The sequence below is a fragment of the Pteropus medius genome, unplaced genomic scaffold, assembly GCF_902729225.1.
Source record: "Pteropus medius unplaced genomic scaffold, Ma_sr-lr_union100, whole genome shotgun sequence".
Taxonomy (NCBI): Eukaryota; Metazoa; Chordata; class Mammalia; order Chiroptera; family Pteropodidae; genus Pteropus; species Pteropus medius.
This window is the reverse complement of record NW_024344378.1, coordinates 52,137,733-52,148,563: the sequence shown is the minus strand read 5'-3', so window position 1 is coordinate 52,148,563 and position 10,831 is coordinate 52,137,733.

Genomic DNA, 10,831 nt, shown 5'->3' with positions numbered 1-10,831 from the left:
AAATGGCCGTATTCCCCACCCAACTGTAATTCTTTAGTATCTCTAATACATTTCGAATGAAGTTCAATGAGCGTGACTAAGCCGTCACTGCCCCATGTGCCTGCCCACTGGCCATCTGCTTGCCCTCACTCTGGGCTTCATTCCCCACCCCCACTTTAGATTCCTTGTCTTCTTTGGCTTCCCCAAATAGACCCAGCTATTCCTGCCTCCGGACCTTTGCATGTGCAATTCTCTCTGTAATACTCTTCTTCTGTCTATGGATTCTCCGGCTCATCCTGTCAGATTCAGATGAAATTTGTGTGTTTCTGAAAAGCCCCTTCATTGATAACTTCCTTTTTCTACTACATTCCACTTTTGGTTTCTTGTTCAGTGTTTAACACAATGTGTGAATATCAATTTGTTTAATTCCCCTCCTGAGTCCTTTCACAGCCACCCACCCTCCCTTATCTTTACAGTGTGGTTCTTCTGAATCCTTTCATCCTTAGTTTACAAGTGACCTTCCAGAAAGACACTCCTAAACATCCTCCATAAATTATGCCCAACACCATTTTTATCTGGTACTGGCCTATCAAAAGCCACAATTCTTTAGGGATGTCAGTGCTTGCTTATTTATGCCTGTTGCCCCACAGAACTAGGAATTCTTGAGGTCTGGCCTTGTCTGTTTTGTTTGCCATTTCATACCTGGCTCCAGTGCAGGGCCTGGCACAGAGTGGAAGCTCAGTGTAGCACTGGTCATATTAGAGAATGAATTCTAGGTGTGTCCATCTCTCCCACCCCTTTGCTTCCCTTGCAAAGAGGGTCTACAGGAGATGAGGGTCCTGCTTGCCCTCTGGTAGGTGCTGTGCCTGACTCAGGTGCCCAGAGATGTAAATTACAATCATTCAATAAAGGATTTTTTTTTAAGCACATGTGAAGACTATAGCAGTGTAACTATTTGAAGATTTATACAACAATCACTTGGCATTTTAATGCTTCAAGGCCGGAAGTTAACATGAGATGACAATGAGATGACAAACTCCATTTCTTACAGAGTGCCAGTAGAAGGTGACATCAGATGGGGAGGCACTCAGGAGGCATGTATTGAGGTTGGGGAGGTGGGAGCTTGGTCTAAAAGGTATTTTGGGGTTGGTAGTGGAAAGAAATGTAGGGGAATGAGAGGAGACTGAGGGAAAGAATTAGCAGCTCAGTAGCTGGTTGAGGTAAAAGGCTTAGGTGGAAACTCCAGAAGAAATTTTCACCTGTGACAAATTCCCCAAAGCAGGTGTGACCCGGGCACAATGTAGGAAGCAGTGTGACACAAGATAACTTAAGTGTCAGTGAATGGATGAATGGATAAAGAAGATGTGGTATATGTGAAATAATAGAATATTATTCAGCTATGAGAAAGAAGGGAATCTTGCCATTTTCAACGACTTGATTAAACCTTGAGGTCAGTATGCTAAGTCAAATAAGTCAGATAGTAAAAGACAAATATTGTGTGATTTCACTTTTATGTGGAATCTACAAAAGCCAAACTCATAGAAATAGAGTTGAATAGTGGTTACCAGGGGCTGGGGAGTGGAGAAGATGGGGAGATGTTGGTGTTGGAATAATTTCCTGAGGTGTGCTAGAACTGACCTCCAAAGGAGGGCTGGGCTGAGAGACCAAGGAAAAAGGCTGACAACTCCAGAATAAAAAAGATTATTAAGGGAACTTATGGCCAGAAACAGAGTCTTGGGTGACAGCAAAATGGTAGATCTCACATCTGAAAGGAGAGGGAAGCTTGATACATGTAGCCTCCAGGAACACGGGTGGCTTGTAGCCACGTGGCACATGCTTGTTAAGAGCTGTATATTCCAAAGCATTGAATAACTTAATGCACCCACTTATCTATGTAAGAACATTGCTTTCAAGTGATGGGGATGAACTGGTGGCCACTGACAGCAACTTGCTTCTTAAGATGGCATGGGTCATGCCAAGCACCAAAAAACAATTTTATCTAAGAGTTGGTCAAAAGTTATAAACTTCCTGTTAAAAGATGGAGAGGTTCTGGGGATCTACTGTACATCATAGCGATTATAGCTAGTAATACTATATTATATATTTGAAAGTTGCTAAGAGAATCAATCTTAAACATTCTCACCACAAAAATGAAATGATAATTATGTGCCATGATGGAGGTGTTAGCTAATGCTATGGTGGTAATCAGTTAGCAGTATATCAAATCAGCATATTGTACACCTAAAACTTACACAATATCTCAATAAATCTGGGGGAAAAGGCAGTGTGACAGACTTTTTTCTTACCATGACATCTTTATAAAAGAGGTTTTGGAGAAGTGAGGAAGAAGGGCTGTATTCTGGGTTCAGTTTGTGTTAGCCCCAAATGCAGAAAAATGTGGACAGGTAAGTAATTCTCTGGGAATAAGAAACATAATAGAGGAAATATGAGAGTTTACAGCCCCAGAAATGTGCATCCAAGGTGGTGTTGGGCATCCCCTACAATATGGGAAGTTAAGTCAGACCCATTTGATGTGACACTCACAGGACAGTGTGAAACTTTGAAGTCATAGGGGCAATCACTCGCCAAATTGGATTTCATAAAAATGAAGTTTTGGTATATTAGGAAAAAAATACAAAAATAAAAGATCAGTGACAGAATGGAAAATATTTGCAATGTGCAAATGAATAAACTGTGATCAATAAGAAAGCAACAAAAGCCCCAGTAGTAAATGGACAAACTATACGGAGAATCATAAACAGTTGTAAGAGATGAAAAAAGCCATGAGAAATGAGAATTGCTAAACTGCAAATGTTTTAAGAAATATAATAATTTTTGAATGCAATATTATATTTTAACAATCAGATGGCTAAGACAAACAAACTAAAAAAAGAAGTAAGTTCTTAAAATCCAGGGCTGGAAAAGCTGTAAGGAAATGGGCATTCCCAAATACAGTTAGTGTGACTTGGTATAAACTTTCAGAAGGAAACTTTGATTCTTTGTTCTTGAAATTTAAACATGTTTGCCTGGTTTCATCCTTGGGTCCTTCAAGATAAGATGGGAATGCTCTGTTCCCAGACCTGTGAGTAAGGTGGCCATGCCCAGGCCTGAGGAGGGCAATGTTGGTATGTGGTAAAGGGATTAAGGTGGGGTTGGGGGACTCTCAAGAAAGCCCACGTCTGTTCTTGGCCACTGAAGAGTTGGGCTCCCCTCTTGTCACATGACTGAGGGGTCACCTCTTGGGTGTTTTCAGAAGCCCTTACAGGATTGCCCTGAGACACAGGGGCTGCAAGTAACCCTGTCCTTCACAAGCGTGGCTACAACTGCTGAACCAATCATGGCAGCCCGAAAGGACTATACAGATGCCCAAGTTACAGAGGAGGAAGCTGAGGCTTATGCAGGTAGGTCATTTCTGAGAACCCCCACTCAGCAAAGAACAGACCCTGTCCCAGGGCAGGATGGGAACCCTGGGGTGACTGGCACTATTTCCTTCCATTTCACTGGGGGAAGCAGTGGATTGTGCCCCCACCCATCACTGAGCTTTGTCCTGCTGATCTAGAGGTTCTGTTCCCAGGGGTGCAAGGAGCTTGGGGTCCAGTATCTCCTTTAGTTCTGAGCTGTGCATGTTCTCCAGTAGGAAGGCCAGCCCTGGGCCCTCACTCTGCCCAGGCTCCCTGGACGACCCTCTGGGAAGAGTATGGGGCCTCAGCTTCTCCTTGTGTTCATTGCCAGACCCTTCACCTCCAGGCCCCCTGACCACAACCACTGTGCCTACTTCTCTCCTCTTGACAGAAGTGAGGGAAGGAGCTTTTGATATTTGAAGGTGACCTAAGGCTGAATGGGCTGTTCCATTTTCATTCTTGGGCTGAGGGATCCCCTAAGACATCCTGGGGTAGGGGGGTGGACTTCCTCCAGGCTGGCCCTGTCCTCCTCCCACCTCTTCCAGGGTCAGTTGGCCTCTCTCAGGAGACCCTGCAGCTGCCTCCACCTCACTGTAATTACCTCTGAAAGGCAGCTCTAAAATTCTCCCTTTAAAAAAGAAAAAAGGAATATCATCTTGTAATGAGTTCTTACATTTTGGCATTTAGAGTGTCTGGACTCTAAGATATTTTATTTTATTATTTTTTTATTAATATATTTATTTTTTATAGTTACATTGGTTAAAGAAATCTAATAAGTTTCAGCGGTACATTTTAACAGTAAGGCATATATATTTACACTGTGTGTTCACCTCTCATAGTTAGATTTCTTTCTGTCACCACATATTTGACCCCTTTTATCCCATCTAACTTCCCCCTCCCCACTACCCTCTTGTAATCACTAGTCTATTGTCCATGTCCATGAGTCTTTGTCCTGTTCATTTGTTGCTTTTAGGTTTATATCCCACATAGAAATGATATCATGTGGTTTTCAACTTTTTCTGTCTGGCTTTTTTCTCTTAGCATGATTATCTCGAGGTCCATCCATGTTGACATAAATGGCAGATTTCACCTCTTCTTATCACTGAGTATATATGTACTACAGCTTCTTTATCCAATCATCTATTATAGGACACTTTGGTTGCTTCCATGTCCTGGCCACTGTGAATAATGCTGCTATGAACATCAGTGTGCGAATATCTTTTCGAATATGAGTTTTCAAGCCTTTGGGGTGAATACCCAGTAGAGGGATTGCTGAATCATACAGTAGATCAATTCTTAGTTTTTTGAGGAATCTCTGTACTGTTTTCCATAGTGGCTGTACGAATTTGCAGTCCCACCGGCAGTGTATGAGGTTTCCTTTTTCTCCGCATCCTCTCCAACACTTGCTATTATTTGTCCTGTTGATTATAGCTATTCTAACAGCTATGACATGGTATCTCATTCTGGTTTTGATTTTCATTTCCCTCATAGCTAGCAAAGTTGAGCATCTTTTCATGTTTGTTGGCCATTTGTAAGTCCTCTAGGGAGAAGTGTCTGTTCAGGTTCTCTGCCCATTTTTTGATCGGATCATTTGTTTTTTTGTTGTTATTGAGTTGTATGAGTTCTTTGTATATTTTGGATATTAGGTCCTTATCGGAGGTGTTGTTTACAAATATATTTTCCCATTTGGATGGTTGTCTTTTTACCTTGTTGACGATTATTTTTGCAGAAGCTTTTTAGTTTGATGTAGTCCCATTCATTTACTTTAGCTTTTACTTCCCTTGCCTTTGAGGTCAAATTCATAAAATCTTCTTTAAATCCAAGGTCCATGAGTTTAGTTCCTATGTTTTCTTCTATGCATTTTATTGTTTCAGGTCTTCTATTCAGATCCTTAATCCATTCTGAGTTAATTTTGGTGTGTGGTGATAGACAACAGTCTAGTTTCATTCTTTTGCAGGTGGCTTTCCAGTTTTCCCAGCACCATTTATTGAAGAGGCTTTCCTTTCTCCAACATATGTTTTTGGCTGTTTTGTCAAAAATTATTTGCCCATATAAATATAGGTTTATTTCTGGACTCTCGATTCTGTTTCACTGGTCTGTGTGTCTGTTTTCCTGTCAATACTATTCTGTTTTGATTACTGTCTCTTTGTAGTATAATTTGAAGTCAGGCAGAGTGATGCCTCCAGCCTTGTTCTTTTTTCTCAGGATGGCTTTGGCAATTTGGGTCTTTTGTGCTTCCATACAAATCTGATGATTTTTTGTCTATTTCTTTAAAAAATGCCAATGGGATTTTGATGGAGATTGCATTAAATCTGTATAATGCTTTAGATAATATGGCCATTTTAACTATGTTGATTCTTCCAATCCAAGAACACAGAATATCTTTCCATTTTTTTGCATCTTCTTCGATTTCTTTTAATAGGATCTTATAGTTTTCATCATATAGGTCCTTCACATGTTTCGTTAGATTTATTCCTAGGTATTTTATTCTTTTTGTTGCAATTGCAAAAGGAATCATTTTTTCCCCTTCTTTTTCTGACATTTCATTATTAGAGTATAGGATTGCTATGAATTTTTGAACATTGATTTTGTATCCAGACACTTTCCTGTACTTGCTTAATGTTTCTAGTAGTGTTCTTGAGGAGAATTTAGGGTTTTCTATATAGAGAATTATGTCATCCACGAATAGTGACAGTTTGACTTCTTCGTTTCCTATTTGGATGCTTTTTATATCTTTCTCCTACGTGATTGCACTTGCTAGGACCTCCAAGGTTATATTGAATAACAGTGGTGATAGTGGACAGCCTTGTCTTGTTCCTGATCTTAGAGAGAAAGTTTTTAGTTCTTCACCATTAAGAACAATGTTGGCTGAGGGTTTGTCATATATGGCCTTTATTATGTTAAGGTACTTTCCTTCTATCCCGACGTTGTTAAGTGTTTCGACATAAACGAATGCCGTATCTTGTTGAAGGTTTCTTCTGCATCTATTGATATGATCATATGATTCTTATTTTTTAATTTGTTTATGTGGTGTATCGCATTAATCGATTTGAGTGTTTTGAACCATCCCTGTGCCCCTGGGATGAAGCTCACTTGATCATGGTGCATAACCTTTTTAATATGTTGCTATATTTGGTTCGCTAGTATCTTATTTAGAATTTTTGCATCTGTTTCCATGAGAGATATTGGTCTGCAGTTTTCTATTTTTGTGTTATCTTTACCAGGTTTTGGTATCAGGGTAATATTGGCCTCATGAAATGAGTTGGGAAGTATTGCCTCCTCTTTGATTTTTTGGAAGAGTTTGAGGAGAATAGGTATTAAATCTTTGAATGTTTGGTAGAATTCACTGGTGAAGACATCTGGTCCTGGACTTTTACTTTTTGGTAGGTTTTTGATGATTGTTTCAATTTCCGTACTGCTGATCAGTCTATTTAGATTTTCCAGTTCTTCTTGATTCAGTCTAGGAAGGTTGTATCTTTCTAAGTACTTGTCCATTTCTTCTAGATTATTAAATTTGGTGTTATATACTTTTTCATTGTATTATTGTATGATTCTTTGTATTTCTGCAGTGTCTGTCATAATTTCTCCTCTTTCATCCCTGATTTTGTTTATTTGTGTCCTTTCTCTTTTTGCTTTAGTGAGTCTAGCCGAGGGGTTGTCAATTTTATTAACCTTCTCAAAGAACCAGCTCTGTGTTGCATTTATTTTTTTCTATTGTTTTTCTGTTTTTAATTTCATTTAATTCTGCTCTAATTTTGATTATTTCTTTCCTTCTGCTGACTTTAGGCTTCATTTGTTCTTCCTTTTCTAGTCTTTTTTTTTTAAGATTAAGCATTAAGTTTTTTATTTGGGCTCATTCTTGTTTTTGGAGGTAGATAGGCCTATAATGATATGAACTTTCCTCTTATGACCACTTTTGCCTGCCCCCAAAGTTTTGATATATTGTACTATCATTATCATTCATTTCTATGTATCTCTTGAACTCTCTTTTTATTTCTTCTCTGACCCAGTTATTCTTCAGTAGTATGTTGTTTAATCTTCATGTATTTGTTGTTCTTCCTGCTTTGTTTTTTTACAGTTGATCTCTAGCTTCAAAGCATTATGTTCAGAGAATATGGTTGGTATGATTTGAATCCTCTTATATTTGTTGACGCTATCTCTGTGAGCTAGTATGTGGTCAATAATTGGGAATGTTCCATGTACACTAGAGAAAAATATAGAAGCAGATGTTTTGGGATGAAAGGCTCTGTAAATGTCAATTATATCTAGTTGGTTTAATGTGTCATTTAGGAATGTTATTTCCTTATTGATTTTCTGTTTGGATCATCTGTCCATATCCAACAGTGGGGGTTTAGGTCCCCTACTACAATAGTGTTTTGGTGTGTTTTTCCCTTTAGTTCCGTTAGTAATTACTTTACATATTTCAGGGCTCCCTGATTGAGAGCATAGACATTAATAAGTGTTATCTCTTCTTGGTGCTTGATTCCCTTTATCATTATGAAGTGTCCCTCAGTATCTTTTTTTACCTTTTTTATTTTGAAGTCTATTTCGTCCAATATTAGTACGGCTACTCCCACTTTCCTCTTAATGCCATTTCCTGAAATATCATTTTCCACTCTTTCACTTTGAGTCTATATTGTCTTTGGAACTGAGATGTGTCTCCTGAAGGCAGCATATGGTTGGGTTTTGTTTTTTGATTCAATCTGCAACTTTGTGACTTTTTATTGGTAAGTTCAGTCCATTTACACTTAAGGTGATTATTGAAATATGAGGTCTTCTTATAGCCATTTTATCTTTTGTTTTCTGGTAGCTTGGTGTTTCCACTGCTTCCTTGTTCTTATGTTTCGGTTTTCTTTTCTTGATTGGCTTTTGTGGGTTTTCTCTCTGGTCCTTCTTGTTTTATGTTATATACCTCGGTTCTGAATCTTTGTTGTGTGGTTACCACTACGAATATGTAAAGGATAGTTGTATATACACAGTCGTCCACTTTCTTCTACCTGTGCCTTATTTCCATTCCCCTTTGCGAATTTGGATCTTTGAATCCTCCCTTTTTCAGTCATTGTTATCTCATTTTGTCCCTATGTATTCTGAACATTCATTACTATCTTGCTATAGCAAATCTCTTCTTATTGTTTAAGCTTATAATGCCCTGTTCTTAGTAAGGGTTGCATTCCTCTGCTTCTATCTGTCTGCTAGGCGCCTTACTCATAGTTATGTATTTTTTTGTCATTTTGTTTTAGGTGAGCTGACCCCTTTCCGTATTTTCTGTAATGCAGGCCTTGTAGTGGAAAATTCTCTTTTTTTGTATGTCTGGAAAGGTCTTTATTTCTCCTTCATATCTAAAGAAGAGCTTAACTGGATACATTATTCTTGGCTCATAGTTTCTTTCAGTTACTAGTTTGAATATTTGATTCCACTCCTTTCTGGCTTGTAAGGTTTGTGCTGAGAAGTCCAATGATATTCTAATGGGTTTTCCTTTATAGGTTACCATCTTCTTTTCCCTGACTGTCCTGAGAAATCTGTCTTCATCATCGATTTTTTATAATTTTAATACAATGTGTCTTGGAGAAGGCCTTTTTGGGTTGAGATAATTGGGTGTTCTGTTGACTTCTTGAATTCCAAGCTCCAGATCATTCCTTAGATTTGGGAAGTTCTCTGGAACTATTTGTCTGAAAATGCTTTCTAATCCTTGTTCATTTTCCTCCCCTTCGAGAATGCCCATTATCCTTATGTTTCCTTTCCTAATGGTATCAGCTAATTCTTATATTTCTCTTTCATTATTTTTCATTCTTCGGTTTCTCTCTTCTTCCTTCTGATTTATTTCTAGATTTCTGTCTTCGATATCACTGATACTTTCCTCTGTTTAGTCAACTCTATTTCCCAAGCTTGTTATTTCAGTTTTCAACTCTTGCAGTGTGTTCTTTATCTCCAGAAGTTCTATTCAGTTCTTTTTGAGGTTTTCAATCTCCTTGCTAAATAACTCATTCTGCTCATCTAGCTGTTTTTTCAGTTCCTGAAATTGTTGATATGATTCATTTTGGATCTCTGAGTTTTTTAGAAATACCGTCCTGAATTCTCTGACATTTAAGTCGCATATTTCTTTGTCTGTAAGCCTATTTTCTGAAGATTTTTCTCTTTCTTTCTGAGATGCCTTGTCACCTTGGTTGTTCATGGTGTTTAATGGACTATTTCTCTGCCTGGGCAGTAATGGAAGTGTATTCTACTTTTTTCCCAGAAAGATTTATTATAGAAAGGCCTCTCTCTGGCCTGTTGCAAAAAACGTGTTTTTCTTTTGGTTTCCGGTAGGTGGCGTCTAAGCCTCTTGGGTCCCTGCTTTATATAAAGTCTTAATAATGCGGTTTTTTTCCTATAAATATTTAATGATGCTCTCTACCCTCAGTCTCAGTTCCAGTCAGTGTTAGCAACTGTTTTCGTAGCGTTTGCTCAGATTCCCCTGGGGTTCTGCAGTGTTCGTTCTGGGAAGATATGGAGGGATGGGCCCTCTGGGCTGGGGGCTGGAGGCTGCAGCTCCTTCTCTGGGTTTTGCAACCAGGGTTGGTTGTTTCTCTGCTGTCCCTGCTTCTCTGCTGTCCTTATTTCTCCGCTTTCTGCTCTGGTCACTGGTTACTGCTGCTGTGTGGAGCTCACAGCTCTCCCAGGCAGGACTGTTCAGGGAACTCGCCTCACCTTCTCCCCTCCACCTCCTCCTACAGAGAGCTCAGGCTGTGAGAGGCAGCTTCTTTGTTTCTCCCAGTCCACGCTCAACATCCAGGGTTCTGATCTGTGGTAGTTCTTATGCACAGATCCCACGCTCAGACATGCTGATGTGCAGTTTGTGTGTTTGTTGTTGAGTTTTAGATGTTCAGCTTATTATTGTGTCAAGACGAAGGATCTGGGGACATCTCTCACTCTGCCATGTTTCTGAAGTCACTCTTCTAGGATATTTTAATTTGTTTCTATCTCATTTCTATTTCTCTTCTTCTCTTGTGTTTCATTTTCCATTTCTAAATTTCTGAGCTGCATGTTTGTTCCAGTGGCTTCTAGATCCAAAATTTACTCAAGGGAGTTCTAAAATGTCCATGTGATTGTTTTCCTTCCATTTTTTCACTTTTTTATAGTGTCACTGACAAGGCAATTACAGAAAATAAACTTTATTATTTGTATTTTTCAAAAAATTTTTGAGGTTTTCATCATAGTCTAAAAATGGTAAACTCTAATAAGATATGTGGTCACCTGATATTATCAGGGTATAGATTTGAATTTATTTCAATTTGTTAAATATTTAAAATTATATGCTATATATTTACATTTTTAATTATGTAATTCAGATAGTCCTGTGGACATGAATTTTAAGCTTTCCTTAGAAAGCAACTGAGAAGAACAGCAGTATGTGAATTCTAAGGAATGGTAAATGATGGCTTTTCCTTTCTTCCCCCTCTCTCCCTCCACCT